Source organism: Anolis sagrei, chromosome 1, assembly GCF_037176765.1.
Source record: "Anolis sagrei isolate rAnoSag1 chromosome 1, rAnoSag1.mat, whole genome shotgun sequence".
NCBI lineage: Eukaryota > Metazoa > Chordata > Lepidosauria > Squamata > Dactyloidae > Anolis > Anolis sagrei.
The window spans coordinates 75049486-75067010 of NC_090021.1; the positions used below are offsets into that span (position 1 = coordinate 75049486).

Below are 17525 nucleotides of genomic sequence, written 5' to 3' on the forward strand. Positions count from 1 at the left end.
AAGTTGCAATGAACAGTAGCTTTTGAATGGTTATACATAATCAGCACAGTTCTCGCATTCCTTGGACAGGAATGCTATGGTGCCCTTGTAGTAAAAATTATTCTTTTTTTGGAGTAACAATAATTGTTTAAGTGTCTTCCAAATGTGGATTGAACCTATGCTCTTAAGTGTAGAGATTAGATAGCAATTAAGAGGAATATTTTCCTTATAAATGTTTTCTCAAGCATCTAGTTTCAGGTTCTTTCATGCCATTTTAGGCTTGAGGTTTTTCTTCATTGTTTAGGGAAGGCTCACAGATCTATTCTCACCCTCTAAATGAAAATCGTCTCCAGATAATAAAGATTAGTTTGCAAAATTCATTGTGTGATAGCTTGCACATCTAATTGTGAGTTATAACATCTCAGCTTTACAGCTCTAGCCTAAGGGCCATTAGTGGTTCTGCATTTTGCTACTTCATTCATTTGGTTTTATAATGTAAAGGGCTGATGGGCTCCCCCACCCATTCTGCATGGTTTAGTTTAAGACCAAAGTGAGAACAGTAATATAGCTGAAATTTTCCCATATTTTCAGAGGAGGTTTGCCTCTACCTTTCTCTAAGGCTAAGGGATTGTAACTTCCCCAAGGTCAACCAGTGGGACTCCATGGCTTAGTGGGAATTTGAACCCTGGTCTCCCAGAGTCTTAGTCAAACCAACACATAGTGCTGATTTGTCAGATCTCTGAGCTAAAAATGATCCCACAGGAAGGGATAGTGAGGGCTGGGATCACATGTTTTGCAGACCCTGAGGGCCCCATTGTCTTCTTTATGTAAGGTAAAGTAGAAAAATCTACCACCCAGCACAAGCCAAAGATAGTAGGCCTGGGTAACAACGCAAAAATTTGTTTCTAAAATCGATTTGTAATTGGGGTTTTTTTTTGTTTCGATATTTAAAATAATTACAAAATTTTCCCTTAAAAAAGTTTGGTATTAACGAAATTTTGTTAATATTTACAAAACATTTTGTAAAGATGGTGCCCTTTTTTTTTCAATATTTTTTCAATATTTTTTTAATTTAATTATTAATTTAGTAGAATATGGAGGAGAAATTAAAATTATTATTAAGGAGGGAAGGCAGGCACTCACTCTGGCGGGCCCTCTCGCTCGCCGCTCGCTCGCCGCTCGCCCTCTCGCTCGCCGCTCGCCCCTCTCGCTCGCCGCTCGCCCCTCTCGCTCGCCGCTCGCCCCTCTCGCTCGCCGCTCGCCCCTCTCGCTCGCCGCTCGCCCCTCTCGCTCGCCGCTCGCCCCTCTCGCTCGCCGCTCGCCCCTCTCGCTCGCCGCTCGCCCCTCTCGCTCGCCGCTCGCCCCTCTCGCTCACCCTCTCGCTCGCTTGCTCAGCCGGCGCCGAGAGAGGAGAGCTCCCAGCAAGCATCGCCAGGCGGCCATCTTACGTATTTCCGAATTTTTTGGCGCCTGCCGTTTCGATATTTAAAAACACTTCCGGGTTTAAAAATAAGTTTTGTAATCGTTTTGTAATTGCTAAAATTAACGAATATTTAACAAATTACAAAATTAACGAACGAAACCGCCCAGGCCTAAAAGATAGTGCAGCCACATAAAGACAGAGGCTAGAATTCTGTATCATCAAAGTAATGATCATGAATTTGGAATTGTTACCTGGATTTTCTCATCCATAATTTTTTCATATTCATGATTACTACTAAATCACAACTATAACATCATCACCAAAATTGTAATCCTCTGCATTTACAGTAGTACAGGGCACCAGAGTCACTGGAAGGATGTACATTCTTCCAATGGCTAAAACATTTAGTCTGGGGAGAAGGATCTAGTGTGAAACTCAGTTAAGTTTACTGGCCTGAGTCTTTCATAGAATCATAGAATCAAAGAGTTGGAAGAGACCCCATGGGCCATCCAGTCCAACCCCCTGCCAAGAAGCAGGAATATTGCATTCAAATCACCCCTGACAGATGGCCATCCAGCCTCTGCTTAAAAGCTTCCAAAGAAGGAGCCTCCACCACACTCCGGGGCAGAGAGTTCCACTGCTGAACGGCTCTCACAGTCAGGAAGTTCTTCCTAATGTTCAGATGGAATCTCCTCTCTTGTAGTTTGAAGCCATTGTTCCGCGTCCTAGTCTCCATGGAAGCAGAAAACAAGCTTGCTCCCTCCTCCCTGTGGCTTCCTCTCACATATTTATACATGGCTATCATATCTCCTCTCAGCCTTCTCTTCTTCAGGCTAAACATGCCCAGTTCCCTAAGCCGCTCCTCATAGGGCTTGTTCTCCAGACCCTTGATCATTTTAGTTGCCCTCCTCTGGACACATTCCAGCTTGTCAATATCTCTCTTGAATTGTGGTGCCCAGAATTGGACACAATATTCCAGATGTGGTCTAACCAAAGCAGAATAGAGGGGTAGCATTACTTCCTTAGATCTAGACACTATGCTCCTATTGATGCAGGCCAAAATCCCATTGGCTTTTTTTGCCGCCACATCACATTGTTGGCTCATGTTTAACTTGTGGTCCACGAGGACTCCAAGATCTTTTTCACACATACTGCTCTCGAGCCAGGCGTCCCCCATTCTGTATCTTTGCATTTCATTTTTTCTGCCTAAGTGGAGTATCTTGCATTTGTCACTGTTGAACTTCATTTTGTTAGTTTTGGCCCATCTCTCTAATCTGTCAAGATCATTTTGAATTCTACTCCTGTCCTCTGGACTATTGGCTATCCCTCCCAATTTGGTGTCGTCTGCAAACTTGATGATCATGCCTTCTAGCCCTTCATCTAAGTCATTAATAAAGATGTTGAACAGGACCGGGCCCAGGACGGAACCCTGCGGCACTCCACTTGTCACTTCTTTCCAAGATGAAAAGGAAGCATTAGTGAGCACTCTCTGTGTTCGTCCACTTAACCAATTACAGATCCACCTCACCGTAGTTTTGCCTAGCCCACATTGGACTAGTTTCCTTGCCAGAAGGTCATGGGGGACCTTGTCGAAGGCCTTACTGAAATCCAGGTACGCTACATCCACGGCATTCCCCGCATCTACCCAGCTTGTAACTCTATCGAAGAAAGAGATCAGATTAGTCTGGCATGACTTGTTTTTGATAAATCCATGTTGACTATTAGCGATGACTGCATTTGTTTCTAAGTGTTTGCAGACCGCTTCCTTAACAATCTTTTCCAGAATCTTGCCCGGTATCGACGTGAGGCTGACCGGACGGTAGTTGTTTGGGTCATCCTTTTTTCCCTTCTTGAAGATTGGGACCACATTGGCCCTCCTCCAATCTGCTGGAACTTCTCCCGTTCTCCAAGAACTCTCAAAGATGGTTGCCAATGGTTCCGAAATGACTTCCGCTAGTTCCTTCAATACTCTTGGGTGTAGTTGATCTGGCCCTGGGGACTTGAACTCAGCAGCCAGGTATTCCTGGACGACTTCTTTCCCAATTTGGGGTTGGATGTCCTCCAATCCCTCATCCACTCCATCTTGCTGAGGTTGAAGACTCTCTTTTTGTGAGAAGACCGAGGCAAAGAAGGCATTAAGTAGTTCTGCCTTTTCCCTATCTCCTGTCAGCATTGCCCCATCTTCTCCGCGAAGAGGTCCTATCGCCTCCTTGTTTTTCCTTTTTCTACTGACATAAGAATAGAAACCCTTTTTATTGTTTTTAATGTCCCTGGCAAGCCTGAGCTCATTTTGTGCTTTAGCACAATTGTCTCCTCTCTCATTGTCTCCTCTCTCAGAAGGCCATCATGAATGTTGTTTGGGAGTGAGAAGATGAATCTTGTTCTTAAGGGGAAAGGGGGAATCGGGATCCAGCAGTGGGACCCCCTTTTGAGCTGGCAGAGAGATAGAGCAAGAGAGGCTCCCTATGCCTCCTCCCTATCTGGTTGGGATGCCTTATATATCTAGGGCAGGAGGTGGAAGCCATCCATTAAACCACTTTCTTAGGTATCATTTCCACAACAAAAAGAAATGATTAATTTTGTTTAATGAATTTAATTCAATTTCATCAGACTTCATGCATTTGATATTAAAAATAATTTTAATGTTCAACTGCACATAAAACTAATGAACTATATGCAAGTTAATGTTCTCAAAGAAATTGATGGCAAAAAATAACCATAAAAATAATAAACATTTTCCAGTGATAAATGGGTAACTAGAATATACACCCAGCATTGCCCTGATTTACATTTTCTTTGTGACTCTCTTTCCTCAGTTTCCCTCATATATCTTCTCCCTCCCCCTCTCTCTCCTTTTTTCCCTTCCTTTCTTCCTTCCTTCCCCCCCTTTCTTTCCTTTTTCCTTTTCTTTCTGTTATATACCTTCCTATCTATTTTTATTTATTTCTTTTCTCTTTCTTTGTTTTTCTTTCTCCCCTCCCTTTCTTCATCTCTTCTTTCTTTCTTTCCTTTCTGCTTTTCAGCCTTCCAGCTCAAGGCTGATAAGAGCTGTCCTTGGGACTACTGCACCAGTATTTAAATGCAGGATATCACCAAAGGATGGCACAATGGGTTAAACTCTTGGTGGCTGAACAGCTGACTGAAAGGTCGGCAGTTCAAATCCGGGAAGCAGGGTGAGCTCCTATCTATTGATTTCTAGCTTCCCATGCAGGGACATGAGAGAAACTGCAAACAGGATGGTAAAACATCAAACATCCGGGCATCCCCTGGGCAATGTCCTTGCAGACAGTCAATTCTCTCACACCAGAAGCAACTTGCAGCTTATCAACTCACTCCTGACATGAAAAAACCCATGTTGATCATAAAACAAAATCTGGTTCATATTGCTGTGATATCTTTATCAGGCAATCAAAAGTTGCACAATTCATTACAATCACTTTTGAAATCCAGCAGCATCTGCATCAGGTAAATACAGTCATAAAAATCAAGCAAGAAAATGAGATTCTTAAAATAATGCAATCTGCATCATGTTTGCCTGAAATATTGTAGAAGGAAGATATATCCAGACAGAAAAATCAGTTTTACCTCACCTGCCCTCTACCCCAAGCTGTGAGGTAACTAGAACAAAAACAGTAAAAGAGGCATTACATTTTATCAGTCCATATGCACCCACATTGTCTCTCTCTCTCTCTGAGTTGTGGATCTGTCTATGAATTTTTATGATTATATTGGTTTATGCTAATTTGTATATTATATTATATTTATATATAAATGTATTGTAAATTGTTGTTGTTGTACCAGTCCGACCGTATCTCCCCTTATGAACCATATTGGAGATTAAGATCGTCTGAGGAGGCTCTGTTCTCGGTCTTGAGCTCCCCTCAGGGTAGAGAAAGATGGGATTTACATAAGGTAAATAAAATAAATATATTGTATGCCTTCAAGTAATTTCCAACTTATTACAGAAATTTCCTGGTAACATTTGTTCACAGGCTGAGAGTGCAACTTACCTAAGTCTGCCCAGTAGGTTTCCATGGACAAATGGGGATTTGAACCCTGGTCTCTACTGTCATAGTCCAACATTCAGACCACTGCATCACACTAGGTAATTAATATTTTGAATTTATATAACAGGCTTGAAGGCACACAGCAAGGACAATAGTAGAATATTACATTCTAATTATTCTTTATTGTTTTATTGCTAAATGTCTTAAAATAAATGGATACTAGCAGCATCACAGACATATTTGTGTCCAGAAGTTTATCTAAATTAAGCTGTTATTGTGTTATTTTCTTTTACCCATTTTCAACCAATTCAATGGTTTCTAGATCAGTTGATCTCCAGAACTAGCAGTCAGTTGTTTCCAAGAATGAAGAAAAAAATGGGAAAGGGGTATTTTAAAATATCAGTTACTACGCTTTGATGTCATGGTTAGGATATCTGGCTAGGGTTACAGAAAATGGGGTTTAGTTCTGGAACTCAGTGGATGACATTGTGCCTATCTCTCATCTTAGGGTACCAAATAGGGTTGCTGTGAAGACTCTACCTTACTCTATACATCAGAGAAAATATAGTTAGTAAATTACAATCTAACACATCCATCAGTGTACACACTATCTAGCTGTCATTTTTATAAGAACTTGATATGACCCTCACCCCAGTTTCCCCCAACATGAAGTTCAGGATCATCTAAGCTGCAGAGTCACATGACAGCAACTGATTATTCTAGGGCAGTGGTTCTCAACCTGTGGGTTGCCAGATGTTTTGGCCTTCAATCCCCAGAAATCCTACAGCTGGGAAACTGGCTGGGGTTTCTGGGAGTTGTAGGCCAAAACACCTGGGGACCCACAGGTTGAGAACCACTGATTTAGGGCCTTTTAATATTATGCTGAGTAAGATTTACCAAGAGAACAATTTTGTAGGCCTGTGATTCCAGTAATATCCTTTCTTCCCTTTCTTCCTAATGAAGAAGCCAATGGGCTTCAAAAGCCAATGAAATAAATCATGTGTTTTGTGGTGGGCCTAATGAAGGTATCACCAGAATGTGTACTTTGGCTTTTGGGCATTTTCAGAAAATCAGTTCAGTTGAACCTGTATGTTTTCCCACAGAGAGATGTTTGGAGATGTTCTTCTTGAGAAATTCATTAGCTTCTCTTCTTCATCATCCTCTGACAAGAGAACAAATTAATTTAGAGGTGCAAAATTCTTCTGGAAATAATGCAATGTGATATAGGTTGCCCTGATTTTTCTTAGTACATGTAATCCCAATTGTATACATTACTGAGAATCGCCTCTTCCATATAAAATTATACCATTAAACCTATAAAAAGCCAGTGTTAATTGGAGGTTTGGTTTTGCTCAGATACAAGTTCAAATGCGATATCCCACCCAAGTTGAATGGTTGCTTAGTAACAGCTTTTAAAGAGTGTTATTTGCTTTCCAAATGACAAGCTGTTATTTCTCCCTTCCTTAAAACAAAAAGATGTAAAGAAAGAGTAGAACTAGAAGAAGAGAATTTACTAATTACTGCACCAAATAATAGTGCAAATAGACCTACTAACATGAACACCTAGCTAGCCTTAGGATGTTGGAATCATGTGGAAAACATCTGAATCAATCACTGGAATTGCTGTCCTCAGACAAATCTATGGTGGACCCAGGTGGGTGATGAGTGCAAGTGCTTGCCTTTGTGTTCCCCCAAAATGATGCTACCTTGCAAAATCTTGACAGATAGCATGGACTGATTACTAGACATTTTTCCCCTTGTGAGGTGACTTTTCACCCCATTGTATTAAGGTTTGCAAGAAACAGTAATTGCAAAGTGCCCCACTGGAATGGTAATATCTCAAGACTTGTTACTAAGTTTTACCAAGCACCTTGCAAACTTAATTTAAACCGCATTCTTCCTTCCAAGCAGTAACATATGATTCTGTGCTAATGAAAAACAGCAGAATGGTTGGAAGTATCCATGATGCATGTGTAAAATAGAAGAGAGAATTTGGAGAACAATGTCTTTTTCTCTCTCTGATAAAAAAAATGACGAACATCACAAGTTTACTTAAGGGAAGTTTTAGATGACTTGACATAGTGCCATTAACTATCCTCTTGTCCACTCAAGGACTGTTAAAAATGGAAACTATTTGCTTTTCTTTCCATGTGAAGGACATTAATTTGAATTCACATTAACTATTGTGAGAGGAGAAAAATGGATGACAGTAATTTTGTTTAATCCTTAAGACAGAAGATAATGTGGTCTTGCAGACTATTCATTTCTCTTCCTTTCCAGACAAAGTGCAAATATGCTCAGCATTCTTTGAGGCAGGAGCGGCATTGCCACCCTCTTCACATAAAAAGACAACATTTCATGGCAGCCGGATCACCATGAAAAGCAAGAGAGATAGGAAAACAAAACACATCATATATATAGAAACAGGTATTTCAGGAAATGTGTTTCCTGATACACATACACACTACAGGAAGCTGTTGTATAATGTTCTAGGGTTTGTCTCATCACAAAAGAGGGAGAACCAGAGTTATGTAGTTGTTTGAGTGCTGAACTAAGTTTCCTGGAGTCCAAGATTCAGATTCCTACTAAGCCAGGAAAACCCACTGAGTGACCTGGGCATGTGCCACTGTTCAGTCTCAAAGGAGTGTGATGACAAACATCCTGTGAATAAATATTGGCAGAATCACCAGAAGTTGTGAATGACTTAAAGGTACACTGACTTAAAGGTACAGTTGAAGGTGTCTTTTCTGGTGCTCCAGAGATTTGAACATGAACCAATAGATTCAAATTACAAGAGATTTGATCTAAACATTAGGAAGAACTCTTTTGCTGTAAGATTGTTTGATAGTATAATACACTGTCTCAGAGCACATCTTCTTTGGGCATGCTATGGACAACAAGTTAAACATGAGCCAAAAATGTCGTGCAGAGGCAAAAATGCCAATGGGATTTTGGCCTGTATAAATAGGAGTATAGTGTCTAGATCCAGGGAAGTCATGATACCTCTCTATTCTGACTTGGTCAGACCACATCTGGAGTACTGTGTCCAATTCTGGGCACCACAATTCAAGAGAGATATTGACAAGCTGGAATGTGTCCAGAGGAGGGTGGCCAAAATGATCAAGAATCTGGAGAACAAGCCCTATGAGGAGCTGCTTAAACAGCTGGGCATGTTTAACCTGCAGAAGAGAAGGCTGAAAGGAGACATGATGGTCATGTATAACTATGTGAGGGGAAGTCATAGGGAGGAGGGAGCAGCTTGTTTTCTACTGCCCTGGAGACTAGGACATGGAACAATGGCTTCAAACTACAGGAAAGCAGATTCCACCTGAACATGAGGAAGAACTTCCTGACTGTGAGAGCTGTTCAGCAGTGGAACTCTCTGCCCCAGAATGTGAAAGAGACTCCTTCTTTGGATGCTTTTAAACAGAGGCTGAATGGCCATCTGTCGGGGGTGCTTTGAATGTGATTTTCATGTTTCTTGGCAGGGGGTTGGACTGGATGACCCACAAGGGTCTCTTCCAGCTCTATGATTCTATAATTCTATGATTCTGTGGTCTCTTTGGATGCGCATCTTGAAGGACTACTTTAGCTCTCATCCCTGCAGGGCAGGGGGTTGGAGCAGATGCCCCCCTTGCATCACACTTCAAAATGCAAAAGAACCAAAGCAATTAAACAGTATTAAAGTACAGTGCCCACAAATCAATGAAGACTAGTTTGTAAATTTTCAGTTCTACGTGCTTTACCCATCCACTCGTGATTTTTTTTTAATTGCAGCATTTTAATTCTTTTCTCTGTTCAGTTGTTAAAATGCGGATCCATATTTTAGACACAGGATTCAATTTAGGAGGGGGGGATATTTCCAGATACTTTATTTATTTATTTATTTATTTATTTAATCAAATAGACATACATTTGCAAGTGTTTGTTGCATACAGTGCAATACTTTCCTTCTATTAGTGTTCCATAATGATTTCTCAGATAATATATTTCCTTTAAGGGGTCACAGTCTACTGTTTAAATGGTACATATAAAAGTATCATAGACTCTTACTTAACATCTGTTTCCTCCTAGTCTACAGCCTTATAGGACCCCCTATGTACATGTTTAGTTTAATTTTACATTGAGATATTGAATCATTGGTTGCCATTTATTAGCTTTCCATGTTTTATCAGTGCTTCTTCCCTTTGTTTTCATATTGCAGAATCCAATTAACCCAGCATGTTTTCCAGGAAAGCCTGGTTGCAGTTTCTCCTTGGGACTCAGGTGTTTTCCCCAGGGATGATTTAAATAGACAATAGTTTAAATAAAGTGGCTAATATTTCAATCCAACTTCTGAGTGTGATCCCATTATTTCATGCTTGGTCAACAGAGGGAAATGTGGAACAATTTGATTACTAGTCCTAGGAGCCCTCCATCTGGAATATGCTTGCCAGAATAAAATAAATGCTAACCTTCAAAAAGTCAACTAAGAGGGCCATATAAACTTCTCAGGAAAGGACATAGAATCATAGAATCATAGAATCAAAGAGTTGGAAGAGACCTCATGGGCCATCCAGTCCAACCCCCTGCCAAGAAGCAGGAATATTGCATTCAAATCACCCCTGACAAATGGCCATCCAGTCTCTGCTTAAAAGCTTCCAAAGAAGGAGCCTCCACCACACTCCGGGGCAGAGAGTTCCACTGCTGAACGGCTCTCACAGTCAGGAAGTTCTTCCTAATGTTCAGATGGAATCTCCTCTCTTGTAGTTTGAAGCCATTGTTCCGCGTCCTAGTCTCCAAGGAAGCAGAAAACAAGCTTGCTCCCTCCTCCCTGTGGCTTCCTCTCACATATTTATACATGGCTATCATATCTCCTCTCAGCCTTCTCTTCTTCAGGCTAAACATGCCCAGTTCCCTAAGCCGCTCCTCATAGGGCTTGTTCTCCAGACCCTTGATCATTTTAGTCGCCCTCCTCTGGACACATTCCAGCTTGTCAATATCTCTCTTGAATTGTGGTGCCCAGAATTGGACACAATATTCCAGATGTGGTCTAACCAAAGCAGAATAGAGGGGTAGCATTACTTCCTTAGATCTAGACACTATGCTCCTATTGATGCAGGCCAAAATCCCATTGGCTTTTTTTGCCGCCACATCACATTGTTGGCTCATGTTTAACTTGTTGTCCACGAGGACTCCAAGATCTTTTTCACACGTACTGCTCTTGAGCCAGGCGTCCCCCATTCTGTATCTTTGCATTTCATTTTTTCTGCCAAAGTGGAGTATCTTGCATTTGTCACTGTTGAACTTCATTTTGTTAGTTTTGGCCCATCTCTCTAATCTGTCAAGATCGTTTTGAATTCTGCTCCTGTCCTGTGGACTATTGGCTATCCCTCCCAATTTGGTGTCGTCTGCAAACTTGATGATCATGCCTTCTAGCCCTTCATCTAAGTCATTAATAAAGATGTTGAACAGGACCGGGCCCAGGACGGAACCCTGCGGCACTCCACTTGTCACTTCTTTCCAAGATGAAGAGGAAGCATTAGTGAGCACTCTCTGTGTTCGTCCACTTAACCAATTACAGATCCACCTCACCGTAGTTTTGCCTAGCCCACATTGGACTAGTTTCCTTGCCAGAAGGTCATGGGGGACCTTGTCGAAGGCCTTACTGAAATCCAGGTACGCTACATCCACGGCATTCCCCGCATCTACCCAGCTTGTAGCTCTATCGAAGAAAGAGATCAGATTAGTCTGGCATGACTTGTTTTTGATAAATCCATGTTGACTATTAGCGATGACTGCATTTGTTTCTAAGTGTTTGCAGACCACTTCCTTAACAATCTTTTCCAGAATCTTGCCCGGTATCGACGTGAGGCTGACCGGACGGTAGTTGTTTGGGTCGTCCTTTTTTCCCTTCTTGAAGATTGGGACCACATTGGCCCTCCTCCAATCTGCTGGAACTTCTCCCGTTCTCCAAGAACTCTCAAAGATGGTTGCCAATGGTTCCGAAATGACTTCCGCTAGTTCCTTCAGTACTCTTGGGTGTAGTTGATCTGGCCCTGGGGACTTGAACTCATTAAGAGCGGCCAGGTATTCCTGGACGACTTCTTTCCCAATTTGGGGTTGGATGTCCTCCAATCCCTCATCCACTCCATCTTGCTGAGGTTGAAGACTCTCTTTTTGTGAGAAGACCGAGGCAAAGAAGGCATTAAGTAGTTCTGCCTTTTCCCTGTCCCCTGTCAGCATTGCCCCATCTTCTCCTCGAAGAGGTCCTATCGCCTCCTTGTTTTTCCTTTTTCTACTGACATAAGAATAGAAGCCCTTTTTATTGTTTTTAATGTCCCTGGCAAGTCTGAGCTCGTTTTTTGCTTTAGCTTTGCGGACCTTTTCCCTACAGGTGTTGGCTATTTGTTTGAATTCTTCTTTGGTGATTTCTCCCTTTTTCCACTTCTTGTGCATGTCTCTTTTGTGTCTTAGCACAGTTAGAAGTTCTTTGGACATCCATTCTGGCTTCTTTGCACTTGTCCTATTTTTTCTTTTTGTTGGCACGGTTTGCAATTGCGCCTTGAGTATTTCACTCTTGAGAAATTCCCATCCATCCGTAGCTCCCTTGTCTTTTAGTATCTGTGTCCACGGAATGCTGCTCAGCGTTTCCTTCATTTTTTGGAAATCAGCTCTCCTAAAGTCCAAAATGCGGGTTTGACTTGTCTTAGTTTCGGCCTTCCTTTGTACCTCAAATTGCAGGAGCACATGGTCACTTGCCCCTAAGGATCCTACCACTTCGACCGCATCGATCAGGTCCTCCGCATTTGTTAGGATGAGATCAAGAGTAGCCAATCCCCTTGTTGCCTCTTCTACCTTCTGGACCATGAAATTGTCTGCAAGGCAAGCGAGGAATTTGTTGGACCTTGTACTCTTGGCTGAGTTTGTTTTCCAGCAAATATCGGGATAGTTGAAATCGCCCATGACTACTACATCTCTTTTCTGTGCCTGTTTGGTCAACTGTTGGCAGAAGACTTCATCAAGATCTTCCTCCTGGCTTGGGGGTCTGTAGTAGACGCCTACATAATTGCTCTCTTTCACAGCAGCTTCTCCCTCAGGGTTGAAGCGACGGGAAAGAATGAAAGTATTGCTACTAATAAGAATTCTTTTGCCTATAAAATGAATTTTTTTCTTTAGTCCAGAAATTTCTACTACTTCAATAACATCAACTGAATAATTAAAAATACCATAAAGCTTTTCCAGCCATGAGCATGTCTGCATCAGAATTTATTTTTGACATAGATGTGAATCTCATTAAATTAATGCTTTGTCATTATTGCATTTTAAATATTATTATTTTTAGATTTATACAATATTGTTCTTTCTCACAAAAATTATGACCTGGAGAAATGTTAATTCAGAATTACTGTCAGTCAATTCAGACAACTCAATGCAGATTGATGTCAGTTACAGAGAAATTTCACCAGTTGTGTTTCCATTGTACGTTGCCTTTATTTTTAAAACTTTTGACTAATGTTTTTCATTCTTTTACAAGTACAGCTTATATTTTGACAAGCAATGTCTAAGGCTTTGTTCCTGGTGACAGTGCATTAAGCAGGATTGGAAGGGGACGTTTTTTTAAAAAACAACAACTGGCAATTAAATGAAAGCCAGGTTTATTAGTACATATCCAATACTGGGAGGGAGGGGGCGGAGATTAATATGCATTTTGTCTCTTATTAGAGTGATATGAACAGGGGCCCAGATTCTGTTGCTATGGAAATAACCCTGTTCATATCACCAAGTTTCAAAGATTGACAGATTCTGCAGCTTCTAATTCTATGAATTCCATTTTATATAAGCAAAATATTTTAATGGAATTTATAGCCTTTATTATCTGTGTTTATAAAACCATGGACAAGATCCTGAAGTATGGGATGTTTCTCCAGCATCTAGTTATGGATACTTCTCCTAGTGCAAAACATATCCCTAGGCTTCCAATAAGCTCAATCATATTAACATATCTGTATGACTTATGACCTCATCAGACAGGGCGTGGGAAGGATGTCACTAGACTTCTGGCAGAGGCCCTGCCCACAACTGGAGTGAAAACATTGTACAACACTCCCCTCCCAATCTGGGAGCCTATCTGTGTTGTCACACTGTATTAAGCAAGACTGGAAACCTCACCACTCGGGCGATGCTTCCCGCATGTAGCATTTGCCCTGTTTCCCCTTTGTTTCTATGGCAAAGTGGGATGCTTCACCAGGCTTATGTGATAAGATCGTAAGAGTGCATTTACATGGTAGAATGAATGCAGTTTGAATTTAACAAACATGGCTAGATGCTATAAAATCCTGGGAGTTGTACTTTTTTAAACAAGATTTTAGGCTTCTCTGCTGGTGCCTCACCAAACTACAACTCCCAGACTTCCATGGCATTGAGCCGTACAGCTAAAGTCATGTCAAACTATCTTCATTCTACAATGTAGATGCACACTAAGTTGGATATTTTTTTATAATTTCTCAGAGTTAAGCAGTTCAGCAAAGTTCTTCAACATTGACCACTCCCCATTCCTGAACATATTTTGGATAATGTACAAGATTCAGAAAGTGGTGAAATAAAAATATTGCTTTTTGTGAGATAAATTTGTTGACTGTTCAGCCTTGGCCTTTCATAGTGCTTTTGTTCTTGCACTGTCCCAGTAGAGCAACAGTCAGCATATGCAGTGGAAGTTTAATTAAAATATATGATCGTGATTAATGATAATGAAATCATTTCTTACTTGAGAATCGCAAGACTTTTGTTTTATTCCACTAGCAGTCCAACTGGTAAAATCCAATGAGGAATAAAAGGATAATAAGATTCCCCCAGGCACTAACAAGCCACACCAAAAAACTGCCAGGCCATCAAATGCTAATCAAGCTGATCAGTTGAAACATTCACAACTAGCTCCAGCAGATAAGAGTTCTTTGTCCCACCCTGGTCATTCCACAGATATATAAACCCAATTTTCCTAGTTCCAACAGACTTCACAACCTCTGAGGATGCTTGCCATAGATGGAGGCGAAATGTCAGGAGAGAATGCCTCTAGAACATGGCCATACAGCCCAAAAAAACCTACAACAACCCAATGAGCGGGCCATTTACTAACAGTCAACCTCCTGAGACCCCATCAAATCCTTCTGTTTCAAGCATTCAATGAACTGTGTTGACAATGAAAATTTCCCTATTATGACCCCATACTTCCTGCATGTCTGTGTTATTTGCTTACAGCAAAGGCAGATAATGAGTTGTTGTAGGTTTTTTCGGGCTATATGGCCATGTTCTAGAGGCATTCTCTCCTGGCGTTTTGCCTGCATCTATGGCAAGCAACCTCAACTTGCATTTTTGGCCAGCATCCTCCACCTCTGAGGATGCTTGCCATAGATGCAGGCAAAACATCAGGGAGAATGCCTCTAGAACATGGCCATATAGCCCGAAAAAACCTACAACAACTCAGTGATTCCGTCCATGAAAGCCTTCGACAATACAAAGGCAGATAATAATCCAGGAAACTAATCCCAACTCAAAGGGGTCCCAGACAATGCTCTTTACGATTGACTCAATTTATCTAATACCAATGTACAAACAATACCTCAGGGCAATTGGGGCAGGTGGGAAAAAATGTAACTTCCTAAAGCAAACATTACATAGACAAATTGACAAAATAAGAAAGATGAACAGTAAATTAAGCTACTGTAGATATTCAAAAACAACAAAGATGTGGAAGGACAGCTATGAAGGAGCTAGACAAAATCCCTGTATGTAAAGATCTATAATTGAATATAAAAGATAGGACTGTCATTTTCAACACATTTCTACTTTCTATGTATCGGTGTAAAAGATAAGACACTGTAGTGGGCTGAGGAAGAGAATCAGATCATTTAAGAATTAGTGGTGGAGGACAGTTCTGTGGATACCCTAGACTTAAAAAATGCAAACAAATCTGAGCACAAGTCAGGCCTGAGCACAAATCAGGCATGAACTCTCCTAGAAACCAAGATGAATAAACTGAGAAGGTTTTACCTTAAATGCATAATAAAAAGACATGCTTTTGCTGTGTATCTTTAAGTCATTTTTTACTTTTGGCAACCCTAAGGCTATGCTAAGGGGCTGCAGTTGCACAGCGAGTATAACTCCTAAGCTGCTGAACTTGCTGATCAGAAGGTTGGTGGTTCGAATCCATGGACAGGGTGAATTCCCATTGGTAGCCCCAACCTAGCAGTTCAAAAACATGAAATTGTGGACAGGGTGAGTTCCCATTGTTCTGCCAACCTAGCAGTTCAAAAACATGAAATTGTGAGTAGATCAATAGATACTGCTTTAGTAGGAAGGTAATGGCACTCCATGCAGTCATGCTGGCCACATGACCTAGGAAACATCTACGGACAACGTTGGCTCTTTGGCTTAGAAATGGAGATGAGCATCACCCCCCAGAGTGATGACTAGACTTAATGTCAAGGGGAAACCTTTACTTTTACTAAGGCTACACTATTTTGCGGTTTTCTTTGCAAGGTTTGTTCAGATAGGGTTTAAGCCAAAGTCACCAAAGAGTTTTCATATCTCAGTGGGGATTCGTACCCTGGTCTCAAAAACCATGGTCCAATGCTCAAACCACCATACTACACTGGTTATCAGGGAGATATGATTAACTAAAAAATACAATAATGCTTGTCAAGGTAGAAGGCAGCAGAAGAAAGAGGAATACCACACTACAGGAAACCACTGCCCTAAGGTTGCAAGACCTGACCGGGGCTGTTCATGACAGAGTGACCTAGGGCTCTTTCATTCATAGGTTGAAGTCAACTTGACTGTAGTTAACACCAAAGAAAACAGACAAAGGCATTTTAAAAACTATTTGGTGAGATGATTTAAGATGGCAAATAATAAAGACCCATACTTCACTGAAGCTCTTTCACAATCTGCTACAATAAATAACAAAAAGAGATCAAAGCCCGTCACTGGTCATGTTACAATATGCTGAAATCCTTCTCTGATAGTCAGAATAGAATGCAGTGCAACAACTGAGGTTTGACCAAAGTAGAGTACAACAGTTCCATTATGACTTTCATTTGTTGCACTGTATCTTTGATAATTCAATGTTGAGTTTCATTATATTTTTAGACTTCTATATTCTCCTATGGGTTTAGAAGGGCAGTGATGAAAGAGCTAAATGGACATCCTTGAGTGTAACACAGTGTCTTGGTTTTTAGACCTGTTCCTGGGGTTATGTGCGGGTAGGACTGAAGACCGACAGGTTGGAGATTCAAATCTGGGGAGAGTGCGAATGAGCTCCCTTTGTCAGCTCCAGCTTCTCAACCGGGGACATGAGAAGCCTCCCACAAGGATGGTAAAACATCAAAACATCCAGGCACCCCCTGGGCAATGTCCTTGCAGACGGCTAATTCTCTCACACCAGAAGTGACGTGCAGTTTCTCAAGTCACTCCTGACACAAAAGAAAGATCAGCTCAAATTCCTTAGATGTGGTTATAGTTTTTTGATAGGTGAGCAGATAGTGACTGGAGATGGCATATGTTCAGTTTCTCAAAAAAATAGAGCTGATAGGGCAAAACTGATGCCATTTTTGGAATCAGCAGGTCAAATATACACAAGAACAGGGATAACGTTTGAGGTACCAAAATGTGTGTTGTTCAATGAAAACCAAGAGCAGGATTGTCCATGCTCAAGGTTTTTTCACTTTAAAACAGATATTGTATTTGGACATCTCATTTAGCAACATTTTCATGTTCTTAGACACATAGGTAACACACCCTGAATGTAGTGAATGGAGGCCAGAAATGGATAAGGTTCACTTAATTCCACCCTTTTTCCAGTTATTCACCATAATGTCCAGTACACTACTACACATGCAAATGTTGTGTATTAGCATGCTTTTCAGATGGGGTGCAAACAGAGCTATTCCCTTGGTCTTTTTGCTCCACCTAAAACCTCCCCCAGGAGCTGTTTAGCCCTTGGAGGGGCTACTCCTGCTACTTACTGGCAAGAAAAGAGGGGAGGTAATTCAGATGATGAAAATGTAATTGTTCTGAACTCCAGGGTGGAGGGAAAGGAAGGGTGCCCTCCATCTAGGAGCAGGACCCCTTTCTTCTCC

At 41.2% G+C, this 17525-nt stretch overlaps 1 protein-coding gene across 4 annotated transcripts in view; it reads right to left on the minus strand.

The window, feature by feature from the left end:
- GRM1 (glutamate metabotropic receptor 1) overlaps positions 1–17525 on the minus strand; it is a 231509-nt gene that overhangs the window by 107789 nt on the left and 106195 nt on the right. The window lies entirely within an intron of this gene.